This window comes from Nicotiana sylvestris, chromosome 5 (assembly GCF_000393655.2).
Source record: "Nicotiana sylvestris chromosome 5, ASM39365v2, whole genome shotgun sequence".
In the NCBI taxonomy this organism is placed as follows: Eukaryota; Viridiplantae; Streptophyta; class Magnoliopsida; order Solanales; family Solanaceae; genus Nicotiana; species Nicotiana sylvestris.
In genome coordinates, this window is record NC_091061.1 from 127976851 (window position 1) to 127987629 (window position 10779).

Genomic DNA, 10779 nt, shown 5'->3' on the forward strand with positions numbered 1-10779 from the left:
CCTTCGAGGGGTTTTCACTAATAAGACTCTCTCATTTCTCTCCACTCCCATCGCCTCATGGTGCCTGTGAAGGTTTTCACTGATAAGACTCTCTCATTTTATTTTATTTTCAGCTGGGGATTGGAGCGTTGTCGATATGACGCTCTTTGTTGGGGATTCTTTCGGCTATCAATTCATTTCCAGTTTATGATCTTCTTCTCTGTTGGGGATCAGAGTGTTGTTCCCGACTTCCACATTCATGAACTTGGCACTTCTCGGATACTGATCGGGAGGTCTTTTTTGGACATCAATATGGTTTTTTGTGCATGGCTAAAAGGAAAAGGGGTATCAAAAGTTTAAAATAATTTGGAGGGGTGAAACAGTACAACTCTTGGAATCAAACTTTCTTTTCACAACTTCTGCCCCAGTTCTTCTTACTTGGGGATTTTTATTTTATGGTTACACTATGACCGAGCCGTGAGGCGCCTACGTATCCTTCTTTGAGGAATCAGGTCAAACGTAGTTCCCAATTCCTTTGTTTTTCTTGTGATTTTTCTTTTGTCTTTATTTGTTTTTCTCTCTTTTTATCTTTATTTTTAATTACTGACTCCAAAAGAGGGATATGAAAGAATAAATAAGGCTCAAAAGAGTAAGCGAAGGTTAAAGTGTTTTGATAGAAGAAAGAATTGCCTCCGTCATTTCATTCTCCGATAAATGCCAACCACAAACAAATGGCAAATACAATCGAAAGAGATCATACATAATATCTCTTAACTGCGTCGGAATTGATAGACATGTCGACGCATTTCCCTTCGATATCTGTTAAACATAAAGTGCCATTGGACAATATTCTGGTTACAATGAATGGTCCTTGCCAATTCGGGGCGAACTTGCCCATTGCTTCTGCTTGGTGTGGCAGGATTCGTTTCAACACTTGTTGACCCACTTCAAATTTTCTGGGCGCACCCTCTTGTTGTAGGCTCTTGCCATTCTCCTTTGATATAACTGGCCATGACACACAACTGCCAATCTCTTTTCATCAATCAAGTTCAACTGCTCCAAACGGGTTTTGACCCACTCATCATCATTAATCTCAGCCTCGGCGACAATCCGAAGAGATGGAATTTCAACTTCCGCCGGTATTACTGCTTCAGTTCCATATACCAACAAATAAGGGGTTGCACCTACTGAAGTCCGGACGGTAGTGCGATAACCCAACAATGCAAATGGTAATTTTTCATGCCATTGCCTGGATCCTTCTACCATCTTCCTCAGTATCTTCTTGATGTTCTTGTTGGCTGCTTCAACAGCTCCATTTGCCTTGGGACGATATGGTGTGGAATTACGGTGTGTAATCTTAAACTGTTCACATACTTCTCTCATCAAATTGCTGTTAAGATTAGCACCATTGTCCGTGATTATCACTTTCGGGATCCCAAATCTACAGATGATATGGGAATGGACAAAATCCACCACTGCCTTCTTGGTTACTGACTTGAAAGTTTTGGCTTCAACCCACTTAGTAAAATAATCGATGGCCACCAGAATGAACCTGTGATCGTTCGAAGCTGCCGGCTCAATAGGCCTAATGACATTCATGCCCCCTGCCACAAATGGCCATGGTGCTGACATTGTGTGCAATTCCGTTGGTGGAGAATGAATCAGATCGCCGTGTATCTGTCACTGATGGCATTTCCGCACGAAATTGATACAATCATGCTCCATAGTGAGCCAATAATACCCTGCTCGAAGAATCTTCTTCGCCAATACATATCCGCTCATATGTGGCCCACAAACTCCAGCATGTACCTCTGTCATAACTGTCGTGGCTTGACTGGCGTCTATACATCTCAGCAATCCCAAATCTGGGGTTCTTTTGTACAACACTCCTCCACTAAGGAAGAAACCACTTGACAATCGCCGAATGGCTCTTTTTTGATCTCCGGTGGCCTGCTCCGAGTATATCCCCATCCTGAGGTACTCTTTGACGTCATAAAACCATGGCTCGCCATCCACTTCTTCCTCTATCATGTTGCAATAGGCATGCTGATCATGAACCTGGATGTGCAACGGGTCAACATGAATTTTTTCTGGGTAGTGCAACATTGATGCTAAAGTGGCCAATGCATCGGCAACCTCATTGTGAACTCTTGGGATGTGTCTGAACTCCACTGATCGAAATCGCTTGCTCAGATCGTGCAAACATTGTCGATATGGTATGAGCTTCAAATCCCGTGTTTCCCATTCACCCTAAATCTGATGCACCAGGAGGTCCGAGTCCCCCAAGACCAAGACGTCCTGGACATCCATGTCTGCCGCTAATCGCAAACCCAAAATGCATGCCTCATACTCAGCCATGTTGTTAGTACAATAGAAACGCAGTTGAGCTGTAACAGGATAATGATGTCCTGTTTCAGAAATAAGCACTGCTCCTATTCCAACTCCCTTCGCATTTGCGGCTCCATCAAAGAAAAGCTTCCAACCTGGTTCCTCAGGTAAGTCCAACTCATCTATATTCATTACTTCCTCGTCAGGAAAATACGTCCTCAACGACTCGTATTCTTCATCAACAGGATTCTCAGCCAAGTGATCTGCCAACGCTTGGGCCTTCATGGCTGTCCTCATCACATAGACGATGTCAAACTCCGTGAGTAATATTTGCCATTTTGCTAACCTTCCTGTAGGCATAGGCTTCTGGAAAATATACTTTAACGGATCCAAACGGGAAATGAGATAAGTAGTATATGAGGATAAATAATGCTTCAATTTCTGGGCCACCCAGGTTAAGACGCAACATGTCTTCTCGAGTTGAGTGTACTTAACCTCATATACTGTAAACTTCTTGCTGAGATAATAAATGGCTTGCTCTTTTCTTCCTATAATGTCGTGTTGTCCCAACACACAACCAAATGAATTCTCCAAGACCGTTAGATAAAGAATTAATGGTCTTTCCAGCTCAGGGGGGAACCAATACAGGTGGATTTGATAAATATTCTTTGATCTGGTCGAATGCCTCCTGGCATTCCGCCGTCCATCCTACAGCGGCATACTTCTTCAACAGTCGAAAAATGGGTTCACAGGTTGCTGTGAGTTGAGCAATAAATCTGCTGATGTAATTCAACCTTCCCAATAGACTCATTACTTCTGTCTTGTTCTTCGGCGGTGGCAAATCTTGGATAGATTTGATCTTTGACGGATCCAGTTCAATACCTCGCCGACTGACGATGAATCCCAAAAGCTTCCCAGATGGAACACCAAATGCACATTTGGCTGGGTTGAGCTTAATATCATACCTTCGAAGTCTTTGAAAGAACTTCCTTAGGTCTGCTGCGTGGTCTTCTTGATGCTTGGACTTTATGATCACATCGTCTACGTACACCTCAATTTCTTTGTGGATCATGTCATGAAACACAGTGGTCATTGCTCTCATGTACGTCGCCCCAGCATTCTTCAAACCAAATGGCATTACCCGGTAGCAATAAGTTCCCCATGGCGTAATGAAGGCTGTCTTTTCCGCATCTTCCTCATCCATCAGAATCTGATGATACCCAGCATAGCAATCCACAAAAGATCCGATCTCACGTCCAACACAATTGTCAATCAAGATATGGATGTTGGGTAAAGGAAAGTTGTCTTTAGGGCTTGCCCTCTTCAAATTGCGGTAATCGACACACACCCTGATCTTTCCATCTTTCTTTGGTACCGGCACCACATTAGCCAACCAATCAGGATATCGAGTGACACGAATAACCTTTGCTTGCAGCTGCTTGGTTACTTCTTCTTTAATCTTCACACTCATATCCGTTTGGAACTTCCTCAATTTTTGCTTGACGGGAGGGCATGCCGGGTCAGTGGGCAATTTATGAACCACTAAATCTGTGCTTAACCCCGGCATGTCATCATACGACCATGCAAAAACATCTTTGAACTCAATAAGTGTTTTGATCAATTCCTCCCTGATATTTGGTGCAATGTGGATGCTTATTTTAGTTTCTCTGATATCGCCGGCATCCCCTAAATTGATGGCTTCTGTGTCATTTAAGTTGGGTTTGTATTTTTCTTCAAACTGGCTTAACTCCCTGTTTATCTCCTCGAATGCTTCATCCTCATCGTATTCCGATTCATTATCATAATCAACCTCTTGTATGGTTAGCTCGGAATCAGATTGATCTTTTAGACTAGGTTGAAGATCCGTTGTGCATGCCATGTCATTAGAACCAGTATGAAAAGAACTGTTCAGAAAAAGAAACGAAAGAAACAAAATTAAAAATAATAACTTATAAAATAAAAAATAAAAAATAAAAATAAAGAAGAAACTTTTCATTTTATTGAATTATGGGATAACAAGGTTTCACACTTTATTGAACACAATAAGAAGGAATCTGGATTACAACCCTGGAATAATCCAGAAAACAAACAAGGAAAATCAGAGCCAACTACCAGGACTCCCTCCAAGTAGGAAGAGGAGTAGCTATCCAATTGTTGACCTTGACCTTAGGACCCACAAACTGTATGTCTGCCTTACTGGAACCCTCTCCAGCTTCTATCATGTTGATATCGGCAAACACTCTTTCAAAGCTTTCATTCAAATCTCCATCTGGCCCCATCAGAGGTCCAAGAACTTTCGGGACCGACAACTTTCTGAACCCTGCTTTGACAAATGATCTGGACAGGCATGGGACTGGCTTAGGAAGGACCCAGACTCTTTTCTTCAATTTGCGGGCCCGTTTCACATCCGGTGTGGTAGGCTTGAATCCCAACCCAAAAGTTTCCAGGTTCTTGGGCAAAGAAACTGGCTGGATCATTCCTTGCAGATCAACCCCCAGACCTTTCCCTGGTACAAGCCCATTATTCAATATTTCTGAGGCTATCATGAAGGTTGCAGCTGTGATTCTGGGAAGTGGAAGGCCCCCGCCCTCAGGAATTTTGTCTACTGAGACTGCGTCAAAAACCTGATAAACCCATGGGCCCTTATCATCGCGGTTTCTATGAAGGGCCCAATAGCATCACTGATGGCGTGTGTGCCGTCATCTCCATGTACCACAATCTCTTGTCTATCCCATTAAAATTTGACCACTTGATGCAGTGTAGAAGGCACTACTTTAGCTGCATGGATCCAGGGTCGTCCTAACAAAAGATTGTACGACACCGCCACATCTATTACTTGAAATTCCATGGTGAACTCGACTGGACCAATGGTTAATTCCAGTACGATATCACCCACTGTGTCAGTGCCGCCCCCATCAAAACCTCGGAAGCAGACACTGTTCTTGTGGATCCTATCATCAGCAACCTTTAGCTTGTTCAGAGTGGCCAAAGGACAGATATTGGCACTTGACCCATTATCAATTAATGCTCGAGTGACCACCGATTCTTCGCATTTTACCGTCAGGTAGAGTGCTCTGTTGTGTTCAGTACCCTCTACCGGTAACTCATCGTCAGAGAATGTCACTCGGTTTACTTCGAAGATCTTGTGCGCTACTTTCTCCAACTGGTTCACTAAGAGCTTGTCCGGGACATAGGCTTCGTTCAGATATTCATTAAGGCCTGACAATGATCGTTCGAATGGATTAACAAAGATAGCAACGAAATCTGGGTTGGGGTCTTTCTCAATTGCTCTATAATTGAGTAATCCTGCGCCTTCATCTTCTTCAAAAATTCCTCTGCTTCTTCCTCCGTCACTGACTTCTTTATTGTTTCAGGATTGACCCTTCTCAATTCTGCGGGAGCAAAACACCTTCCTGATCGAGTTAACCCCTATGCCTCGCATACGCCTTCCACAACCTCCTTCCCCTTATGCGTCACTGTGACTTGACTGTAACTCCACGGCACAGCTTTCTCACTTGTTATCGGCAATTGTATGACCGGCTGGATAACAATTGGTTCCACGTGGACCCTTTTTACTACCAACATTGGTTTGTTTGCTACTCCCTGCAACACTGCTCTGACTGACTCTGGCTTCTTCGCAGTAATAGACGATCCTTTCCCTGCTACTACAAATGGCTTGTCATATACCTTTCCCGACAGTACCACTGCCTTTCCACTGGTCGACTCTTCATTAGAACTGGTGTGAATTATCATTACTATTTGTGAGGGTGTTTTTGGTTTCCCTCCTTTGTGCACTAGTTCGATCATGTGGGCTTCATGGTGCACCGGTAACGGATTTTCATTGATGTTGGGTGCCTCTGGTGCCTGAACCTCGATCCTATTTGTGTCAATAAGATCTTGTATGGCAGTCTTCAACTTCCAACATTTCTCAGTATCATGCCCGGGAGCACCCGAACAATATTCGCAGCTTACTGAATGGTCCAGATTTCTGGGAAGGGGATTTGGCAATTTGGTTTCAACAGGACTTAGTAGGCCTATTTGCTTCAACTTATGAAATAGAGTAGTATAGGTTTCTCCCAACGGAGTGAATGTTCTTGGCTTCTGCATCCTTTCATTCCTGAAAGCCTGATTTTCGCGGAAGCTTGGCCCTGAAGGATTCCTGTAGGCCCTCGGTGGTGGATATGTGTTTTGTGGAGGTGGATATGTGTTTTGTGGAGGTAGATGTGTATGTTGGGGAGCCGGTGCACGCCATTGCGGATGAGCCAGAGGCTGGGTGTAAGTTTGGGCGTGATGGACGGAAAAATGTTGTTCTTGTGGTGGGTAGTAGGGTTGTGGAGGGTAATTTGGAATGTGTGAGTAGTTTAGATGATGGGGTCTGGGTTGGTAATGAGGGGAAAGACCTCTAGATCTGGACCAATTGCCTTCCTCTATTGTCGTGACCTCTTCTCTCCTTTTCTTTCCGAGTGCACCTCCCGTGCCGCTCTGAATGGCCTGAGTTGTTGCCTTAATTGCCGAGTAACTCAGGATCTTATTGGACTTAAGTCCCTCTTCTATCATACCTCCCATTTTCACCACTTCATTGAAGGATTTGCCAACTGACGTCACCAAGTGACCGAAGTAAGTCGGCTCTAGAGTTTGTAGAAAGTAATCTACCATTTCTCCCTCTCTCATTGGAGGATCAACTCTGGCTGCCTGTTCTCTCCATCGGAATCCAAATTCCCGGAAGCTCTCTCCGGGTTTCTTTTCAAGCTTTAGCAATGTGAGACGGTCTGGGACTATCTCAAGGTTGTATTGGAAGTGTCCTGCGAAAGCCTGTGCCAGATCATCCCAGGTGTACCACCTGCTCGGATCTTGTCTTGTATACCACTCTAGTGCCGACCCGCTCAAACTCTAGCCAAAGTAAGCTATCAGTAGCTCGTCTTTGCCCCCCGCTCCCCTCATTTTGCTACAAAAGCCCCGTAGATGTGCCATAGGATCGCCATGCCCTTCGTATAAATCGAATTTGGGCATCTTGAACCCTGCTAGTAATTTGACGTCAGGGAAAGGGCATAGATCCTTGTAAGCCACGCTGACCTGGTTGCCTAACCCGTGCATGTTCCTGAAGGACTGCTCCAGGCTTTTAAATTTCCGCATCACCTCGTCCTGCTCTGGGATCTTAGCCGGCTTTTCAATCTCCGTCGGGACCTCAAAGTGGGGATTATAGGTATGTGGCTCGGGTGCTTTGAATGTGAGTTCAGGGGGGTAATATTGTGTATCGTGAGCCTGAAACAAAGGCTCGCTAGACGATCTGTGCAATGGGCCTGGGGCAGGCGCCACAAAGATGGGAATATTTGGTGGAGGAGGATTCTGATTGAGTGGTGGAGCTTGGGAATCATAGGCCTCTCTTCCCTGATAGTAGTGATGGCTTGGGAAACTCATTGAAGGACCGGGAGAAGGGTATTCTGACGTGTGTCCTGGTTGGAGAGTAGGAGTAACAGGTAGTTCCTGCCCCTTTTGGGCTCTAGCTAAGGCTATCTGCATTTCATTCATTTCCAGCCTCATCTTTTCCATTTTTTCCATGGCTTCCTTCAGCATCTGATTTGCCGTCTTTTCCGACTCAACACTGTTGTCTGAACCAGTCATGCTTTCTGGTATGGGCCCTTTTGATCTTGTTTGATAATGGCACGGTGCCAGTACGCTTTAACAAACTAACTGGTATTGATTGGAAAAACAACAAACTTGTCAGTGTTAGAGTCTTAACAGATATTGTATTTGCACGTTGGGGGGATGCGATGTTCTTAGGCAGTTAATCATTTCTAACATGTGTTTGCTCTGACCGCATGCATCATCCCGACTTATTTTATTTGTGCCTCTTTCGAGCGTTTCAGGGACCTCTCTTTTCTTCTTCTCTCTCTCTCTTTTTCCTTTTTTTAATTACGGTCGAATCCTATAGAGATTGCCTACGTATCGTGACCCCGCACGAATCAGACCAAGCGTAGTTCGTGCCATAAGTAAAATAAAGACCCAATTTTACTTTTTATTACCCCAATATGCTATTACAAGCTATTATTTAAAAAAACAAACGAAATACAGACTCCATACTATTAGCAATGTTTGAAGAGAACATAAGGGTAGACAACAGACTCTGAAAAACAAATAAGTGCAAGATTGAACTAGGGATACATTAAATCCTTGAATTTTGGTGCCCGCGAGGCATCGTTCGGCCTTTCCTCGGGCTTTGGTGCCAGTCCTTTTTGCAAGCTTTTTAATTCCTCCATGATCCGGTGGACATAACCCATGACTGAGGCAAAAAGGATATCACGGGGCATTTCTTCACATGTTAGGCACTTCGTGGTGATGTAGCGCCCAATTTCATTGATCCTACCCCTGATTCTATCCCTTTCTATGCACAGCTGTTCTATTCGTTGATTCTTTAGTCCCAATATTCGAGTATTGTCAATGAGCTGATCTTGGAACCTCTCCATTTGTTCTTCCATTCGGGCTACTAACTCATAGCAGCGTTCCCTATCTGTTCTAGCATCCCGGGCTTGTTTAAGGACCCGATCACTGAGAGTGGAATTTATTTCTCTCAATGTTGTAACACTCATTTCGTAATCCCTTTTCACTTGCCATAGGTGCTTTCTCCGTGCTGCTGCAACTTTTGCCCACCTGACCCGCATTCTTGCTATACAAGCCTCGGATCTCTCCAAGTCTTCTCGGCTTTTACTGACTTGATTTCTCAATTCTGCTATCAACCTTTCATCAGAGCGACGTTTCTGTTGGTCACTATTACTCTTACTGACTTGGCGAATTCGGGCTTTCAGTGCCTGGTTTTCTTTGGCTAATTTGTTCTTTTCACCCTGCTCCGAGGCTACTTGCACGTTGTTTTCAAACATAAGCCTTTCAACTTGTCGCTTTAGCTTTTCGATTTGCCCGGTAGCCTTCCTCTCTCACTAACCAGCCCCACTGTTCCTGCGAATCATCCGTAAATTGTTGGACGTGAGCTCTTTTAGCAGGTCTCTGATGAATCTTGAACCTTTTCCCGAACCAAACATCGTACTTTGGGTCTACCTCACCCTTAGCTAGTTCTCGAACCATAGTCTTGGGCTCAAGGAATCTACATTCGTGCCACAACTTTCTAATTTTTCCTTCGGGGAACACGACTCCTGGACTCAACTCAATGGCGTGCTTGCTTAGATCCTCATCAGTGGGAATTACCTGAAATCTTCCTAGTTGGTGCAATACCCGATGAGGAGCATATGGTTGGATACTGCGAACTCCCATCAAAAGAATATGACATTCCTCGTCCGCCATGTATATTACCTCAGTATCAGGCAACCACCCAAATGCCCATTCAATTTGGTCGGCTGTTGTTGTCCTTAATCGTGCAAGTCACGCTTCGACACCTTCAGGGAATACAACGCATGTCATCCGTTTCTCAAAACCACTAATACAATTTTGTTCGGTCAACCCATGATTCATGTATCCTACTCGGTGACAGAGGTTTTCTTGCATCCACAGCTGGAGTAACAGATTGCATCCTTGGAAGAAATTGCCTCCTTCTGGGCATATAGTTAAGGCTCGGTAGATTTCAGACAAAACCAAAGGGACCACAGTACTGTTAGTTTTCTTGATTGCAACATCAGCCATCCCTACAAGGCCTATCTCTAGTTTCTTATCTTTGCGTGGACAAACCACGACCCCCAGAAATGTTGTTATGAATGCCAAAGTACGTCTCGCCTCCCACTTGTTCCTGTTTCCAGCATGAGTTAATCCGAGATTCAGCTCTTCAAAACCTCGAGGAACACCATACCGTTGATATAAGAATTGGAGAGCACAACACCCTTTCGACAAGTCATCATTTTGCACCTTCCGACTAATATTTAGCAAATCCAAAAACCCATGCGGAGATACCGGTCTTGGTGAAAGCAAATATTGCCCCCTTAATTTTCCATTCACTCCCGCATATCCTGCGATTTCTTCTAGCATAGGTGAAAGTTCAAAGTCGACAAAACGGAATACATTGCGGGTTGGGTCCCAGAACGGTATTAGAGCCTCGATGATATCTATCCTTGACTTGATATTCAATAGATCGACAAAACCTCCCAAAACTCTTTCCACTATCTTTTTACTATCATTTTGCATATCATTCCACCACATGTGGAGTTGCAAAGGGACCTCGCTACAGATTGAGAACGGTTCATTTTGACTTGTGCTCATCCTGCACATTTATTATGGTGATTAAAGTAGGAAAAACTTTTATTTGACTCAAAAACTATCTATATTCCAAATGACCCGGCTTTCAAATACGGCCTTTGAGGACGAAGATTTTTTTTTTGAAAAGTAAGACGTCTAAAGAAATATTTTTGAATTTTAACCCCTTTTTCTTTTTTTTTTCTTTTTTTGAAATTTCGAAAAAACTTTTAAAGAAGAAAGGAAATATTTTTGGACTATTATTCTGAATTTATGAAAGAAATACTACAAAAGAAAAAA